Below are 19,818 nucleotides of genomic sequence, written 5' to 3' on the forward strand. Positions count from 1 at the left end.
TCAATCCGTTGGGATATTCCTATAAGTGTCACAAACAGCCCTAGAGTTCGTACTAGAATAACACCTTAAGACACAAATCAACCAAAACCCTAATGTCACCTAGATACTCCAATGTCACCTCAAGTATCCATGGGTATGATTATACGATATGCATCACACAATCTCAGATTCATCTATTCAACCAACACAAAGGACCTCAAAGAGTGCCCCAAAGTTCCTACTGGAGAATCACGACGAAAACGTGTGCCAACCCCTATGCATAGGTTCCCAATGTCACGAAACCCGCAAGTTGATCACCAAGACATACATCAAGTGTTCTCAAATCTTTAAAGACTCAATCCGATAAGATTTCTTCAAAGGGGAAACTCAATTCGTTACAAGAGAGAAGAGGGGGAGGAGAAACATAGGATCCAACTATAATAGCAAAGCTCGCCATACATCAAGATCGTGCCAAATCAAGAACACGAGAGAGAGAGAGATAAAACACATAGCTACTGGTACATACCCTCAGCCCCGAGGGTAAACTACTCCCTCCTCGTCATGGAGAGCGCCGTGATAATGAAGATGGCCACCGGTGAGGGATCCCCCCTCCGGCAGGCTGCCGGAACAGGGTCCCGATTGACTTTTGGTGGCTACGGAGGCTTCTGGCAGCGGAACTCCCGATCTAATCTCCGTTCTGGAAGTTTTTGGGTACATGGAGTTATATAGGCGGAAGAAGTACGTCAGGGGAGCCACGAGGGCCCCACGAGGTAGGGGGCGTGCCCTAGGGGGGTGGGCGCGCCCCCCACCCTCGTGGCTTCCTCGTTCCTTCCTTGACGTGGGGTCCAAGTCCATCGGGTGGCTTTCCTTCCAAAAATAACTTCTCTAGTTGATTTCGTTCCGTTTCGACTCCGTCTGATATTCCTTTTCTTTGAAACACTGAAATAGGCATATAACAGCAAATCTGGGTTGGGCCTCCGGTTAATAGGTTAGTCCCAAAACACTGAAATAGGCATATAATAGCAAATCTGGGTTCAAAAACACCATGTGCCGCATGTACTACCAGCACGACGATGATGCCAGTAAGCTCTCTGCCTCTCTTCTTCATGTCCTTTTGGCTTCCTCTACCTGCACGACGACAACACCCTGTTCACACTTTGTTGCATTTGGCCAGGCAATGGGAGCAGTAGCGGAGATGACGAGGAGCAGAGCAGGGATGACGAGGAGCAGAGCGGGGATGACGAGGAACAACCTGTTCTGGCTGACGACGACCCTGCTATGGTGGTGGCGGATGACGACCTTGCTATGGTGGTGGCTGACGATGACCCTGCTATGGTGGTGGCGGACAATGACCCTGCTATGGTGGTGGCTGATGATGACCTCGCGATTGTGGTGCCTAATGATGACCTCGCAATGGTGGTGCCTGACAATGACCTCGTGATGGTGGTGGCGCCTGCAATCCCACAGCTTGGTGACAGGACCATGCCAATTGTGGTAGAAGAGTACATCCGCGTTGGGATTCGCCACTCTGAGCGCATCAGGTTGATGAAGGAGAAGAAGGAGGAGTGAAAATGTTAAGAAATGAAGTGGCAATGTTAAGCATGTTAGGTTTAAGCTTGTTAGTGTAATGTGAACATGTCAATTTTAAGTATGTCATGTTTAATTTTGTGCATGCTCATGGATGCTGTATGAGAGTGTCATCTAAACATGTAAATTTCTTAATTATGAATATTTAGTTTGGTAATTGATGGCAATTGAATTTTTTTATGCATGCTCATGGATGAAAGATAAAATTACGGGTTTTTGTGCATGCTCATGTATGAAACAATATAAGTTTCATTTTTTGAATGCTAAAAACAAGACTCAAACCCTAGCCACGGACGACCGCCGTGACGAAATCAGCCGGTTTTTGAAAACACCATAAAAAATTCAAAAATTGTTTTTCATTTTTTGAATGCTAAAGACATGCATTTTTCGTGAAGAGGCTACAAGGAGGGTCACCCCAAATGGCGCCATTCCATGTCTATCTCAAAGTACACCCCATTTTACGGACGGCCGCCAAAAAGCATGCATTTCTGACCCTCGTACTACTCCCGGCCATTCAGACCACCTTCGGCCGATTCAGCTGGAACCGGCTGGAATTTGAACTGCGGGCCCTCCATAGCTTGCCTGTTATTTTTGCCAAAAATCATTTTTAGCTTCAAAGGTAGGCATTTCATCAAAGAATCGACAATAGATTGGTATGACTCAAACCCTAGACACGGACGACCGCCGCGACGAAATCGGCCGGTTTTTGAAAACACCGTATAAAATTCAAAAAATCAAAAAAATGGGAGACCTCCGCGCCACATCATCAAATGTGGCCTACCAACTAGCAAAAATACTAAACTTGCAATACCAGCGGTTTCTTAAAGAAGTGTTCTAAAAAATGACCTACCATGAACGAAGATTCATGGCTTTCAAGCCAAACTAGCAATGATATGGCCGCATCCGTTGAATAGTTTTTGGTAACATGCCCAAATTTGGCGCATGCCTCCGTCTTCTGATGGCAAACAATGTTGCCAAAGCGAGGTTCCAACCTGTTTACCAAAAAACATTTTTCATTTTTGAATGTTAAAGACATGCATTTTTCGTGAAGCGGCTACAAGGAGGGTCACCCCAACTGGCGCCATTCCATGTCTATCTCAAAGTAGACCCTATTTTACGGGCGGTCGCAAAAAAGCATGCATTTCCGACCCTCGTAGCTACTCCCGGCCATTCGGACCACCTTCCGCCGATTCAGCTGGAACCGGCTAGAATTTGAACTGCGGGTCCTCGATAGCTTGCCCGTTATTTTTGCCAAAAATCTTTTTTAGCTTCACAGGTAGGCATTTCATCAAAGAATCAACAACAGATTGGCACGACTCAAACCCTTGCCATGGACAGCCGCCGCGAGGAAATCGGCCGGTTTTTAAAACACCGTAAAAAATTTAAAAGAAAACAAAAAAATGGGAGACCTCCGCGTCACATCATCAAATATGGCCTACCAACTAGCAAAAATACTAAACTTGCAATACTGATGTTTTCTTGAGCTATTCCGTGTGATTTCAAAGGTAGGCATTTCATCAAAGAATCGACAACAAATTGGCACGACTCAAACCCTAGCCACGGACGACCGCCGCGACGAAATCGGCCGGTTTTTGAAAACACCGTAAAAAATTCAAAAAATGGGAGACCTCCGTGTCACATCATCAAATGTGGCCTACCAACTAGGAAAAATACTAAACTTGCAATACCAGCGTTTTCTTGAAAAAGTGTTCTAAAAAATGACCTACCATGAACGAAGATTCATGGCTTTCAAGCCAAACTATCAATGATATGGCCGCATCCGTTGAATAGTTTTTGGTAATATGCCCAAATTTGGCGCATGCCTCCGTCTTGTGATGGCAAACAATGTTGCCAAAGCGAGGTTCCAACCTGTTTTCCAAAAAAAATGTTTTTCATTTTTTGAATGCTAAAGCTATGCATTTTTCGTGAAGCGGCTACAAGGAGGGTCACCCCAAATGGCGCCATTCCATGTCTATCTCAAAGTAGACCCTATTTTACGGACGGTCGCAAAAAGCTTGCATTTCCGACCCTCGTAGCTACTCCCGGCCATTCAGACCACCTTCGACCGATTCAGCTGGAACCAGCTGGAATTTGAACTGCGGGTCCTCCATAGCTTGCCCGTTATTTTTGCCAAAAATCATTTTTAGCTTCACAGGTAGGCATTTCATCAAAGAATCGACAACAGATTGGCACGACTCAAACCGTAGCCACGGACGACCGCCGCGACGAAATCGGCCGGTTTTTGGAAACACCGTAAAAAATTCAAAAAAAGGGAGACCTCCGCATCACATCATCAAATGTGGCCTACCAACTAGCAAATATACTAAACTTGCAATCCCGGCGTTTTCTTGAAAAAGTGTTCTCAAAAACAACCTACCATGAACGAATATTCATGGCTTTCAAGCCAAACTAGCAATGATATGGCCGCATCCGTTGAATAGTTTTTGATAATATGCCCAAATTTGGCGCATGCCTCCGTCTTGTGATGGCAAACAATGTTGCCAAAGCGAGGTTCCAACCTGTTTACCAAAAAAACGGTTTTTCATTTTTTTGAATGCTAAAGACACGCGTTTTTCGTGAAGCGGCTGCAAGGTGGGTCACCCCAAACGGCGCCATTCCATGTCTATCTGAAAGTAGACCCAATTTTACGTACGGTCACCAAAAAGCATGCATTTCCGACCCTCGTAGCTACTCCTGGCCATTCTGACCACCTTCGGCCGATTCAACTGGAACCGGCTGGAATTTGAACTGCGGGTCCTCCATAGCTTGTCCGTTATTTTTGCCAAAAATATTTTTTAGCTTCACAGGTAGGCATTTCATCAAAGAATCGACAACAAATTGGCACGACTCAAACCCTAGGCACGGACGACCGCCGCGACGAAATCGGCCGGTTTTTGAAAACACCGTAAAAAATTCAAAGGAAGGGAGACCTCCGCGTCACATCATCAAATGTGGCCTACCCACTAGCAAAAATACTAAACTTGCAATACCGGCGTTTTCTTGAAAAAGTGTTCGGAAAAACAACCTACCATGAACGAAGATTCATGGCTTTCAAGCCAAACTAGCAATGATATGGCCGCATCCGTTGAATAGTTTTTGGTAATATGCCCAAATTTGGCGCATGCCTCCGTCTTGTGATGGCAAACAGTGTTGCCAAAGCGAGGTTCCAACCTATTTACCAAAAAAACATTTTTCATTTTTTGAATGCTAAAGACATGCATTTTTCGTGAAGTGGCTACAAGGAGGGTCACCCCAAACGGCGCCATTCCATGTCTATCTCAAAGTAGACCCTATTTTACGGACGGTCGCAAAAAAGCATGCATTTCCGACCCTCGTAGCTACTCCCGGCCATTCAGACCACCTTCGGCCGATTCAGTTGGAACCAGCTGGAATTTGAACTGCGGGTCCTCCATAGCTTGCCCGCTATTTTTGCCAAAAATCATTTTTAGCTTCACAGGTAGGCATTTCATCAAAGAATTGACAATGGACGACCGCCGCGACGAAATCGGCCGGTTTTTGGAAACACCGTAAAAAATTCAAAAAAAGGGAGACCTCCGCGTCACATCATCAAATGTGGCCTACCAACTAGCAAAAATACTAAACTTGCAATACCGGCGTTTTCTTGAAAAAGTGTTCTCAAAAACAACCTACATTGAACGAAGATTCATGGCTTTCAAGCCAAACTAGCAATGATATGGCCGCATCCGTTGAATAGTTTTTGATAATATGCCTAAATTTGGCGCATGCCTCCATCTTGTGATGGCAAACAATGTTGCCAAAGCGAGGTTCCAACCTGTTTACCAAAAAAACCGTTTTTCATTTTTTTGAATGCTAAAGACACGCGTTTTTCGTGAAGCGGCTACAAGGTGGGTCACCCCAAACGGCGCCTGTCGGTGTCAAAACCGGCGGATCTCGGGTAGGGGGTCCCGAACTATGCGTCTAGGCCGGATGGTAACAGGAGGCAGGGAACATGATGTTTTACCTAGGTTCGGGCCCTCTTGATGGAGGTAAAACCCTACGTCCTGCTTGATTAATATTGATGATATGGGTAGTACAAGAGTAGATCTACCACGAGATCAAGGAGGCTAAACCCTAGAAGCTAGCCTTACAGTATGATTGTCTACGGACTACAACCCTCCGGTTTATATAGACACCGGATAGGGTTAGAGTTACATAGACTCAGTTACAATGGTAGGAGATCTTGAATATCCGCATCGCCAAGCTTGCCTTCCACGCCAAGGAAAGTCCCATCCGGACACGGGACGAAGTCTTCAATCTTGTATCTTCATAGTCCAGGAGTCCGGCTGAAGGTATAGTCCGGCTACCCAAACACACCCTAATACAGGACTCCCTCAGTAGCCCCCGAACCAGGCTTCAATGACGACGAGTCCGGCACGCAGATTGTTCGGCATTGCAAGGCGGGTTCTTCTCCAAATCTTGTGTACCTATAGGAATAATGTCCGATTTTTCTAATGTAGTGTTCCTCGGCTTCCACGCCCAATAATGGCCGTCTTCCACATGTCAAACGAATGCAAAAAGCTGGGGCGTTTTTACATCCACACCCCTAGCCGTATAAATGAGCCGCCTATTTAACGGGATGGGGATTTAGGTCCAAACCACATCTTCTCCTTTCCGCGAGTTATCATCAGAGCGCTTCTAGCAAAGGTCCATTCCAAGATGACCAGCCGTCGCAGCTCCTCCCCTCGCCCCTCCGGTTCCAAACCCGGGGACTGGGAGAGTTGCATCATCCCGCATAGCGAGTTAGTGTCGCTTCAGGCCAAGGGATTTCTCCCTCAGGCATACATGGTCCCGGTCCGAGCCGGTCTCGCCACCTACAATGGCGGAAAACAAGCGGAGAGCACCCCCAATCCTTCTAAAGGAGAGCGGGTGTGCCTCGTCCCCTATCTAATAAGGGGACTGGGATTTCCAATTCATCCATTTCTCCGCGGGCTTCTGGAGTTCTACGGCCTCCAGCTGCACAATCTCACGCCCGCCTCCGTATTGAATATTGCGGGTTTCGTCGCCCTTTGCGAGCTATTTTTAGGCGTTGAGGCTCATTTCGCGCTGTGGAAGAGGTTATTCTGCCTGGTGCCCCGTTCTCGAGAGGTGTCTATATACCAAGTGGGCGGAGCCGAAGTATGGCGCATCGCCGGGACCGGATATCTATCCGGAACCCCAAAGAAGGCGTCCGAGGACTGGCCTTCGGAATGGTTTTACATAGATGACGTCCCGCTACCGGACCCTATCCGGGTCGGTCTCCCTGAGTTCAACAGTGACCCATTGAAGAAACGCTTGAGCTGGCGTCTGCAGAGCTCTCAGAAAGAAAGCGACAGAGACGTCCGTTACCTGATGGGTCGGATAAGACTGTTGGCTCATTCCGGACTAACCATGATTGGAGTCATGGCCGCATGCATTATGCGGGGGGTGTAGCCGCTTCAATATAGAGGCCACCCCATGTGGGATTTCAACGGGGAGGATGACGCCACTCGTTACGGTCGTAAGGGGCCGGCCTCAGCTGCCGCCCTAGTAAAGATCTTATCCTCTTTGTACAAGAGAGAAAAGGAGGAATTCCTAGGCGTCAATCCGCAGGCCGGATTTACTATGTACGATCCTCCAAGTTGGGTAAGTGAATAATTGCGCTTGCCCGTTTGTTTTATACTCCCACGGTTAGATATGTAGTCTAACGACTTCAGTGCAGGAACTGCGACAGGAGGTAAGGGATATAAACAGCCGCCCTCCACAGCCCGAGGACCCAGAATGGTCCCTCGATCCGAACTCTGAAGAGGACCCGGACATATCGGTGGAGCTTATCGATGGGGTGTTCCATGAGCTAAGCAAGGACAATACCTTGGTAGCCATCACGGCTGATTACCCAGGGTTAGTCCCGGCCTCCCAGGTGACAGAAGCCAGAGTCTCATTCCCTTGAGAGAGATTCCACTCTCACGTATTCCGGTGTTTCTGACAACAACCGTGTTTTGCAGGGGAGATTTCCGAGGCAGGAGGCCGAACCTGCGGCGGCTAGCCAACGAGGGGCCGCAGGACCCCGTGGGGTAAAAAGGAATGCAGTCCGGACTGAGATGCCGGCGCAAAGGTATAGCGCACCCTTTGTTTCCCTGGTGTTATTCTGTCAGGGCATATTAACGTTCGTGCTATCCCCAGAACGAAGAGACCTCGCCGGACTGCATCCGGAGAGGTTGCCAATCGCGCCCCTACCAGCCAGGCTCCAACGTCTGGCCAGGAAGTGGAGGCGAGCACAAGGCACGCACCGGACGCTCCTCCGACAGAGGATGCGGACAGGCTGTCTGCCACAAATACTGAAGTGGAGAGTGCCATGAACCACAGGCGTCGGCGGACAGTTCTACGCGACGCTTGTTTCTCCCAAGAGGCTTTAGATGCCTTTAATTCGGGAGATGCGTACCTCCGTGCCGCTCAAAATGGTTTAGCCAGAGCCACAGAGCAGTATGTAAAAGACATACGGGTAAGAAAATTTTGGTCAAATATAGATATACCAGTATCCCCCGAGACTTGAAACAGTTAGAGCAACTGATTTAAGGATCATTGAATAAGCAGGTTCTTACAGAGAAGAATACCGTACTATCCCAGGAGCTGGAAAAGTGCAAGGCCCAACTAGAGGCCGCACTAGCCGCAGCAGGGGAGCCCAAAGAGACACCCTCAGGTAAGATACGCTTCGAAAGATTAGTATTGTGCGGTGTGGGTGCAAATCTGACAAATCATGTTGCAGATGGCACCGGACTCAATCCGGAAAAGCAACAGCTCTTACGCCGGCTAAAGGCCGGTGAGAGTACGTTGACAAAGGTGAGGCGAGAGAAGAATGATCTTCAGGATGCCAACACCAGGCTGGACGTCGAACTTAAAGATGTTCGTGGCCAGCTGTCGGACTCCACGAGGGAGAATCAGCGGCTTCGACGCGGCATATTCAGTAAGTGTTTTGAACGAACTTTGAAAAAAAAGAGTTCGGCGAGGAAGTTGACTAATAGAGTAATGTCTGTAGGTATTCTCATAGGTGTTCCTACGGAGGAGATGCCCGGTTCTACAGCTGACCTTCTTCCCGAACTCATGCAACTGCACGAGCGAATTCGGCAGGCGATGCGGGGTGTTGCGCAAGCCTTATGGCCTGCCCACTCCATGCCCAAGGGCCTTGGAGAGCTTGCGGAGAAGCTGAAGGGAGCTCGGCGGTGCTTCCGGTTGTGGAAGATATCGGCCTGCCGACAAGGCGCTAGGGAAGCCTGGGCCATGGTGAAGACCCGTTTTACGAAGTCTGACCCAAACCACATGGCCGAGGTCAGACCAGTGGGGCCTGACGGGAAGGAGATCCCTGTGAGCTTAATATACGGCCAAGTAGAGTTGGCCGCGAAGTATTCCCAGCAGGACTGTAAATTAGACAGCCTGTTAGATGGTATAGAAGAGGAATACAATCAGTCAGAATGACTATGTAATTTTGAATTGACATGTGTAATGCCTTCTAGCCGGATTGTAGATTGTTTGTCGTTGCCGACCTTTTCACTTCAACCTCGGGACCTGACGGTCCGGAGTGTGTCCGAATACCATAGCGGTTATATAAGAACCGTGGTATGTCTGGAGACCAGGCTAGGGGTCATTAGTGCTTTATCAGACAAGTGCCCAACTAGTTATGTTATATTACATGGTCAGTAAGAAACATCTTCCAGAGAGAATAGTTCCGTTAGGGGTTCCTTTCGCTGGGAGGCATGCCCTAAAGTGCATGTCCGGACTGCGTAAAAAGACGCAGAAAAAAGCATCTGGGGGCGCATAAAATGAGTAAAAAGATCATCTTTTATCTCACCGACCGAATATTCCCTTAAGAACGCTAGCTTTCGGCTTCACCCAGTCTGAGGTACACATCCGGCTGACCTGGCAGTAACAATCGCAGAGGTGCTCCCTTTACCGCCTAGCCTAACAATCGGGAACGTAGGGGTAAGCACAGGAGCCAGGCAACCCAGCTTGGCCAAAACTTAAGTCATATCAATGCATATAATGGTGAAGAAAAAGGTACATGCAGAAGTTTGACACATGTGTTGGGCGTGAAGCCCGTATAAATAAGCTTCTGTTAAAGAAGCCCCCAGGTTTAATGAGCGCGAGTGGCGCGTCACTAGATGAGCCTTTAAGGGATATAAAAGAAAAGAGGGGAAGGAGAGAAATGTAAGACAGAAAAATGCAAAAAATGGACAGAGGAAGGAGACGAACACAGAGTCCTGCGCTAGGCATAGAATCTTCGGAGACGGGTGGCATTCCACGGGTTCGGCTCGAGTCGGTTATCCGACGCATCTCGCAGGCGGTACGCCCCGCCAGTCAGGACTTGGTCGATTATGAATGGACCTTCCCACTTGGGCTTGAGTTTGTCCTTTTTCTTATCCGGCAGGCGTAGAACTAGTTCGCCAACATTGTAATTTTTGGCCCGTACTTCTCTGCTTTGATATCTTCGGGCCTGCTGTTGATAAAATGCGGAACGGGCTTTTGCCACGTCACGCTCCTCCTCCAGGGCGTCCAAGTTGTCCTGCCGATCGAGCTCGGCTTCTCTTTCTTCGTACATGCGCACTCTAGGTGAGTCATGAATTATGTCGCAGGGCAGAACTGCCTCTGTGCCGTACACCATAAAAAATGGTGTGTAACAAGTGGTGCGATTTGGCGTGGTCCGCAGCCCCCATAGCAGGGAGTCGAGCTCCTTTACCCAGTGCGTGTTAGATTCCTTGAGGGACCGCACCAGTCTGGGTTTAATGCCGCTCATGATTAGACCATTTGCATGTTTGACCTGGCCGTTGGTTTGTGGGTGATAGACGGAAGCATAATCGAGCTTGATGCCCATGTTTTTGCACCAGAGTTTTACCTCGTCGGCGGTAAAGTTTGTACCGTTATCGGTTATGATGCTGTGGGGGACGCCATAACGGTGTACAACCCCGGATATGAAGTCTATCACAGGTCCGGATTCAGCCGTTTTAACAGGCTTGGCTTCTATCCATTTGGTGAATTTATCCACCATGACCAGTAAGTATTTTTTCCTATCGGTCCCACCTTTAAGGGGTCCGACCATGTCAAGCCCCCAGACCGTAAAAGGCCAGGTGACGGGTATAGTTTGGAGTGCGGTGGGTGGCATATGGCTTTGGTTGGCAAAAAGTTGGCAACCAGCGCATCGTTGGACTAGGTCCTGAGCGTCTGCCCGGGCCGTCGGCCAATAAAAGCCTGTACGGAAAGCCTTGCTAACAAGGGACCGAGCAGCGGCGTGGTGACCACCGAGTCCGGCATGAATTTCAGCCAGAAGGTTCCGCCCTTCCTCTTCGGAGATGCACCTTTGAAGGACTCCGGTAGTGCTTTTCTTATAAAGCTCTCCCTCATGGACTCTATAGGCTTTAGATCGCCGCTCTATGCAGCGGGCCTCGTTTTGGTCCTCCGAGAGTTCCTGCCTAGTAAGGTAGGCTAGGAATGGTTCTGTCCACGGGGCGATGACCGCCATTATTACGTGGGCTGAAGGTGTAATTTCATTGGCAGAGCCTCCAATTGTGTCAGATTGTTCGGCGTCGAGTGGTGCGGCTGGGTCCGGGCTGTTATTTGCGGGTTCCCCCTCCCATGCTACGGATGGCTAGAACAATCTTTCCAAAAAGATGTTGGGGGGGGACTGCACCCTGTTTTGCTCCGATGCGTGTCAGGACGTCCGCTGCTTGATTGTTTTCTCGGGCTATATGGTGATACTCCAACCCTTTGAACCGAGCTGACATTTTTAGGATGGCGTTGCGGTAAGCTGCCATTTTTGGGTCCTTGGCGTCGAAGTCTCCATTTATTTGGGATATCACGAGGTTTGAATCCCCGCGTACCTCTAGGCGCTGGATACCCATGGATACTGCTATCCGGAGACCATGTAGGAGGGCCTCATATTCGGCTGCATTGTTGGAATCCATGTACATGATCTGGAGCACATATTGGACTGTGTCTCCTGTGGGGGACGTCAGGACGACGCCAGCCCCCAGTCCGGCCAACATTTTGGAGCCGTCGAAATGCATAATCCAGTTTGAATATGTGCCGTACTCTTTAGGGAGCTCGGCCTCCGTCCATTCTGCGACGAAGTCAGCCAAAACTTGTGATTTAATAGCTCGCTGTGGCTTATAGGTTATATCGAACGGGAGAAGCTCGATGGCCCATTTTGCAATCCGGCCCGTTGCGTCGCGGTTGTTGATAATATCGTTGAGTGGTACTTCCGAGGCTACTGTTATGGAACACTCTTGAAAGTAGTGTCGTAGCTTTCGGGATGCCATGAATACCGCGTATGCAATCTTTTGATAATGCGGGTACCGTGATTTGCATGGAGTGAGGACAGTGGATACGTAGTAGACCGGCCTTTGAAGGGGGAATTTGTGTCCATCCGTTTCCCGCTCGACAACGAGCACTGCGGTGACTACTTGATGTGTTGCTGCAATGTACAATAACATTGGTTTGCCGGTGTTCGGCGCGGCCAGGACTGGGTTTGTTGCCAATATGGCTTTTATTTCATCAAGTCCGGCCGTGGCGGCCTCCGTCCACTCGAAGTGTTCGGTGCGCTGAAGGAGGCAATAGAGGGGTAGTGCCTTTTCTCCCAAGCGGGAGATGAAGCGGCTTAAAGCCGCCACGCACCCGGTTAATTTTTGTATTTGTTTAAGGTCCTTTGGGATATCCAATTGTGACAAAGCTCGGATCTTGGCTGGGTTTGCTTCAATTCCTCTACCGGATACAATGAAGCCCAAGAGCTTTCCGGCTGGGACGCCGAAGACGGATTTTTCTGGGTTGAGCTTGATGTCATATTGTCGGAGGTTATCGAATGTAAGCCTCAAGTCGTTTACTAGGGATTCGACATGTCTTGATTTGACGACCACACCAGCCACATACACCTCCACTGTTTTGCCGATCTGGTTTGCCAGACATGTCTGGATCATTCGCCGATATGTTGCGGCGGCGTTTTTCAGCCCGAAGGGCATTGTGTTGAAGCAGAATGGGCCGTATGGTGTGATGAATGCTGTTGTAGCTTGGTCTGATTCTGCCATCTTGATTTGATGGTAACCGGAGTATGCGTCGAGGAAACACAACAAATCGTGTCCTGCGGTGGCATCGATAATTTTATCGATGCGGGGGAGGGGGAAGGGATCCTTTGGGCAAGCCTTGTTAAGGTCTTTAAAATCGACACACAGGCGCCAGGATTTGTCCTTCTTTGGTACCATCACCAGGTTTGCTAGCCAGTCCGGATGTTTTATGTCTCTGATGAATCCGGCCTCCAATAGCTTGGCTAGCTCCTCTCCCATAGCATGTCTCTTGGGTTCGGAAAAACGCCGAAGGGCTTGTTTGACAGGATTAAATCCTTTTAGGATATTTAAGCTGTGTTCGGCCAGCCTGCGTGGGATCCCTAGCGTGTCTGAAGGGTGCCAGGCGAAGATGTCCCAGTTCTCTCGTAGGAACTCTCGCAGTGCGGCGTCTGCATCAGGGTTCAGTCGTGCCCCGATTGAAGCTGTTTTATTGGGGTCCATTGGATGGACCTGGAATTTGACTATTTCGTCGGCTGGCTTGAAGGATGTGGATTTGGATCTCTTATCGAGTATCACATCATCCCTGTTAACCGTGGAGCGCAGCGCAGTCAGTTCCTCGGCCGCTAAGGCTTCGGATAGCGCCTCAAGGGCTAATGCGGCCGTCTTGTTTTCGGCGCGGAGTGCTATGTCCGGATCACTAGCTAGAGTGATAATTCCATTCGGCTCAGGCATCTTAAGCTTCATGTACCCGTAATGGGGTATTGCTTGGAAGATTGTGAATGCTTCCCGCCCTAGTAAAGCGTGATATCCGCTCTTAAACGGGGCCACCTGAAACGTGACTTCTTCGGACCTATAATTATCCGGCGTGCCGAACACCACATCTAGTGTGATTTTTCCTGTGCAGCGTGCTTCCCGACTGGGGATTATTCCTCTAAAGGTTGTGCTGCTTCGCTCGACGCGGTTCCAGTCTATTTCCATTTTTTGAAGGGTTTCCTCATAAATGAGGTTCAGTCCGCTGCCTCCATCCATGAACACCTTGGTGAGGCAAAAGCCATCCACTATGGGACTGAGGACCAATGCGGCTGGTGCTCGGGCTGTTCGGAATCTAGGTATATCACTTGCGTTGAAGGTAATGGCAGTGTCGCTCCATGGATTTATTGTTGCAACTTGATAGACTTCGGCGAGCCTGCGGAGTGTTCTTTTTCGCACATTGTTTGATGCGAAAGTCTCGAAAACTGTGAGAACGGTACTGCTGTCCTTGGGCTGGCTTTCTGCGGCCTTCGGAATTAAGAGGTCCTCGCCAATTTTGGCCACCTGCCGGAGTATCCAACATGCTCTATGGCTGTGAGTTGGTGTGGCGTCCTTTGTACTGTGAATTCTACAGGGTCCATCAAGCCATCTTTCCAGTACGGTTCCATGCCCTGTAGAGGGTTTTGGATTTTTGGTATTTATCCCGGGTGTCCTGTGATGATGCACCCTCTTAGTTCGAACGGGATTACTATTCAAGGCCGGATTATCCCAAAAATTTATTTCGGTTTTCCAGGCGCTTTCCATCGCACAGTATTTTTGTACTATAGACGCCAAGTCAGCGAAGCGTGTGATATCACGACGACTTACGGCGTTAAGGATTCCCTTGTCCGTGCAATTATCGCAAAAAATTGAGATTGCGTCTTCCTCGCGGCAATCCTTTATCCTGTTCATAACCAGGAGGAATCTGGCCCAGTAATGATGTACTGTTTCCTTGGGCCTCTGCTTGATTTGGGAGAGATCGCTTATGATTGGGTGGGCGGGTGTCGTTGAATATGAAACCTCACCCAATCCAAGATTCGGAGGCCGAAGAGTTTCCGAACTCTAAAGTTCGGATTCTTGGATGTTGTCAAGTGAATCTGGCCCGTTGCCTGATCCTAAGCTCAGGTCTTGCGTTATATCTCCCCCTCCGCGGGTATCCGGCTTGGAGGGGTCGGGAATTCGGACGTAGCTAGTCCTTAAAATAGATGAAGGGTCGCCGCACAGCGTCTGTACCACGGCAACGTGGTGGGTGACTTGGGGAGAGTTAATTTCTCTTAGATCGGGTTTAAGCCCAACCTGGTCGTAATCTGCAGCGACCCCCAGGGCGGCGATGCGATCCAAGAGCTCGTTTACGAAAGAGAGCTCCATTGGATCTAGCTGCTCGACGAGCTCCGAGCTGACATGTAGGTTGCTTTTGATGACCCGAGAGGTCACCGTCGACGCAACAGCCGAACAGGCGGTCTTGAGGAAACCACCTAGCCGGAGGGTTTGGCTGACAGCCAAGGCTCCCTTAGCAACGGCACCGTCTTTAAAGATGGGAGGAGGCATCCTTCCTGATTGTGACGGCACAGAGGAACTCTCAACAAGAGCACCAATGTCGGTGTCAAAACCGGCGGATCTCGGGTAGGGGGTCCCGAACTGTGCGTCTAGGCCGGATGGTAACAGGAGGCAGGGAACACGATGTTTTACCCAGGTTCGGGCCCTCTTGATGGAGGTAAAACCCTACGTCCTTCTTGATTAATATTGATGATATGGGTAGTACAAGAGTAGATCTACCACGAGATCAAGGAGGCTAAACCCTAGAAGCTAGCCTACGGTATGATTGTTGTATATGGAGTTGATTGCCTACGGACTACAACCCTCCGGTTTATATAGACACCGGATAGGGTTAGGGTTACATAGAGTCGGTTACAATGGTAGGAGATCTTGAATATCCGCATCGCCAAGCTTGCCTTCCACGCCAAGGAAAGTCCCATCCGGACACGGGACGAAGTCTTCAATCTTGTATCTTCATATTCCAGGAGTCCGGCTGAATGTATAGTCCGGCTACCCAAACACCCCCTAATCCAGGACTCCCTCAGCGCCATTCCATGTCTATCTCAAAGTAGACCCTATTTTACGTACGGTCGCCAAAAAGCATGCATTTCCGACCCTCGTAGCTACTCCTGGCCATTCTGACCACCTTTGGCCGATTCAGCTGGAACCAGCTGGAATTTGAACTGCGGGTCCTCCATAGCTTGCCCGTTATTTTTGCCAAAAATATTTTTTAGCTTCACAGGTAGGCATTTCATCAAAGAATCGACAACAAATTGGCATGACTCAAACCCTAGCCACGGACGACCGCTGCGATGAAATCGGCCGTTTTTTGAAAACACCATAAAAAATTTAAAAGAAAACAAAAAAATGGGAGACCTCTGCGTCACATCATCAAATGTGGCCTACCAACTAGCAAAACTGCTAAACTTGCAATATCGATGTTTTCTTGAGCTATTCGCTGTGATTTCAAAGGTAGGCATTTCATCAAAGAATTGACAACAAATTGGCTTGACTCGAACCCTAGCTAGGGACGACCGCCGCGACGAAATCGGCCGGTTTTTGTAAACACCATAAAAAATTCAAAAAATAAAAAAATGGGAGACCTCCGCGTCACATCATCAAATGTGGCCTACCAACTAGCAAAAATACTAAACTTGCAATACCGGCGTTTTCTTGAAAAAGTGTTCTCAAAAACAACCTACCATGAACGAAGATTCATGGCTTTCAAGCCAAACTAGCAATGATATGGCCGCATCCGTTGAATAGTTTTTGGTAATATGCCCAAATTTGGCGCATCCCTCCGTCTTGTGATGGCAAACAATGTTGCCAAAGCGAGGTTCCAACCTGTTTACAAAAAAACGTTTTTCATTTTTTGAATGCTAAAGACATGCATTTTTCGTGAAGCGGCTACAAGGAGGGTCACCCCAAACGGCGCCATTCCATGTCTATCTCAAAGTAGACCCTATTTTATGGACGGTCGCAAAAAAGCATGCATTTCCGACCGCCGTAGCTACTCCCGGCCATTCAGACCACCTTAGGCCGATTCAGCTGGAACCGGCTGGAATTTGAACTGCGGGTCCTCCATAGCTTGCCCGTTATTTTTGCCAAAAATCATTTTTAGCTTCTAAGGTAGGCATTTCATTAAAGAATCGACAACAGATTGGCACGACACAAACCCTAGCCACGGACGACCGCCGCGACAAAATCGGCCGGTTTTTGAAAACACCGTAAAAATTCAAAAAAAGGGAGACCTCCGCGTCACATCATCAAATGTGGCCTACCAACTAGCAAAAATACTAAACTTGCAATACCGGCATTTTCTTGAAAAAGTGTTCTCAAAAACAACCTACCATGAACGAAGATTCATGGCTTTCAAGCCAAACTAGCAATGATATGGCCACATCCGTTGAATAGTTTTTGATAATATGCCCAAATTTGGCGCATGCCTCCATCTTGTGATGGCAAACAATGTTGCCAAAGCGAGGTTCCAACCTGTTTACCAAAAAAACTGTTTTTCATTTTTTTGAATGCTAAAGACACATGTTTTTCGTGAAGCGGCTACAAGGAGGGTCACCCCAAACGGCGCCATTCTATGTCTATCTCAAAGTAGACCCTATTTTACGTACGGTCGCCAAAAAGCATGCATTTCCGACCCTCGTAGCTACTCCCGGCCATTCAGACCACCTTCGGCTGATTCAGCTGGAACCGGCTGGAATTGGAACTGCGGGTCCTCCATAACTTGCCTGTTATTTTTGCCAAAAATCATGTTTAGCTTCACAGGTAGGAATTTCATCAACGAATCGACAACAGATTGGCACGACTGAAACCCTAGCCACGGACGACCGCCGTGAAGAAATCGACCGATTTTTGAAAACACCATAAAAATTAAAAAAAATCAAAAAAATGGGAGACCTATGCGTCACATTAACAAATGTGGCCTACCAACTAGCAAAAATACTAAACTTGCAATACCGGCGTTTTCTTGAAAAATTGTTCTGAAAAACGACCTACCATGAACGAAGATTCATGGCTTTCAATTCATGGCTTTCAAGCCAAACTAGCAATGATATGGCCGCATCCGTTGAATAGTTTTTGATAATATATGCCCAAATTTGGCGCATGCCTCCATCTTGTGATGGCAAACAATGTTGCCAAAGCGAGGTTCCAACTTGTTTACCAAAAAAACGGTTTTCCTTTTTTGAATGCTAAAAACATGCGTTTTTCGTGAAGCGGCTGCAAGGAGGGTCACCCCAAACGGCGCCATTCCATGTCTATCTCAAAGTAGACCCTATTTTACGTACAGTCGCCAAAAAGCATGCATTTCCGACCCTCGTAGCTACTCCCGGCCATTCAGACCACCTTCGGCCGATTCAGCTGCAACCGGCTGGAATTTGAACTGCGGGTCCTCCATAGCTTGCCCGTTATTTTTGCCAAAAATCTTTTTTAGCTTCACATGTAGGCATCTCATCAAAGAATCTACAACAAATTGGCACGACTCAAACCGTAGCCACGGACGACCGCCGCGACGAAATTGGCTAATTTTTTAAAACACCGTAAAATTTTTAAAAGAAAACAAAAGAATGGGAGACCTCCGCATCACATCATCAAATGTGGCCTACCAACTAGCAAATATACTAAACTTGCAATACCAGTGTTTTCTTGAAAAAGTGTTCTAAAAAATGACCTACCATGAACGAAGATTCATGGGTTTCAAGCCAAACTAGCAATGATATGGCCGCATCCGTTGAATAGTTTCTGGTAATATGGCCAAATTTGGCGCATGCCTCCGTCTTGTGATGGCATACAATGTTGCCAAAGCGAGGTTCCAACTTGTTTACCAAAAAAACGTTTTTCATTTTTTGAATGCTAAAGACATGCATTTGTCATGAAGCGGCTACAAGGAGGGTCACCCCAAACGGCGCCATTCCATGTCTATCTCAAAGTAGACCCTATTTTACGGATGGTAAAAAAAAACATGCATTTCCGACCGTCGTAGCTACTCCCAGCCATTCAGACCACCTTAGGCCGATTCAGCTAGAACCGGCTGGAATTTGAACTGCGGGTTCTCCATAGCTTGCCCGTTATTTTTGCGAAAAATCATTTTTAGCTTCTAAGGTAGGCATTTCATCAAAGAATCGACAACAGATTGGCACGACTCATGAAGGAAATATGCCCTAGAGGCAATAATAAAGTTATTATTTCCTTATATCATGATAAATGTTTATTATTCATGCTAGAATTGTATTAACCAGAAACATAATACATGTGTGAATACATAGACAAACAAAGTGTCACTAGTATGCCTCTACTTGACTAGCTCGTTAATCAAAGATGGTTATGTTTCCTAACCATGAACAATGAGTTGTTATTTGATTAACGGGATCACATCATTAAGTGAATGATCTGATTGAAATGACCCATTCCATTAGCTTAGCACCCGATCGTTTAGTATGTTGCTATTGCTTTCTTCATGACTTATACATGTTCCTATGACTATGAGATTATGCAACTCCTGTTTGCTGGAGGAACACTTTGTGTGCTACCAAACGTCACAACGTAACTGGGTGATTATAAAGGAGCTCTACAGGTGTCTCCAAAGGTACATGTTGGGTTGGCGTATTTCGAGATTAGGATTTGTCACTCCGACTGTCGGAGAGGTATCTCTGGGCCCTCTCAGTAATGCACATCACTTAAGCCTTGCAAGCATTGCATCTAATGAGTTAGTTGCGGGATGATGTATTACAGAACGAGTAAAGAGACTTGCCATTAACGAGATTGAACTAGGTATTGGAATACCGACGATCGAATCTCGGGCAAGTAACATACCGATGACAAAGGGAACAACGTATGTTGTTATGCGGTTTGACCGATAAAGATCTTCGTAGAATATGTAGGAGCCAATATGAGCACCCAGGTTCTGCTATTGGTTATTGACCGGAGACATGTCTCGGTCATGTCTACATTATTCTCGAACCCATAGGGTGTGCACGCTTAAGGTTACGATGACAGTTATATTATGAGTTTATACATTTTGATGTACCGAAGTTTGTTCGGAGTCCCGGATATGATCACGGACATGACGAGGAGTGTCGAAATGGTCGAGACATAAAGATTGATATATTGGAAGCCTATGTTTGGATATCGGAAGTGTTCCGGGTGAAATCGGGATTTTACCGGAGTACCGGGAGGTTACCGGAACCCCCTGGGAGCTATATGGGCCTTAATGGGCCATAGTGGAAGAATAGGAGAGGCAGCCAGGGTTTGGGCCGCGCGCCCCTCCCCCCTAGTCCGAATTGGACAAGGAGAGAGGGGGCCGGCGGCCTCCTCCTTCTCTCTCTCTCTTTTCCACCTCATGAATCCTATTCCAACTAGGATTGGGGGAGAAGTCCTACTCCCGCAGGGAGTA

The sequence above is a fragment of the Triticum urartu genome, chromosome 5 (assembly GCF_003073215.2).
Source record: "Triticum urartu cultivar G1812 chromosome 5, Tu2.1, whole genome shotgun sequence".
NCBI classification, from domain to species: Eukaryota; Viridiplantae; Streptophyta; class Magnoliopsida; order Poales; family Poaceae; genus Triticum; species Triticum urartu.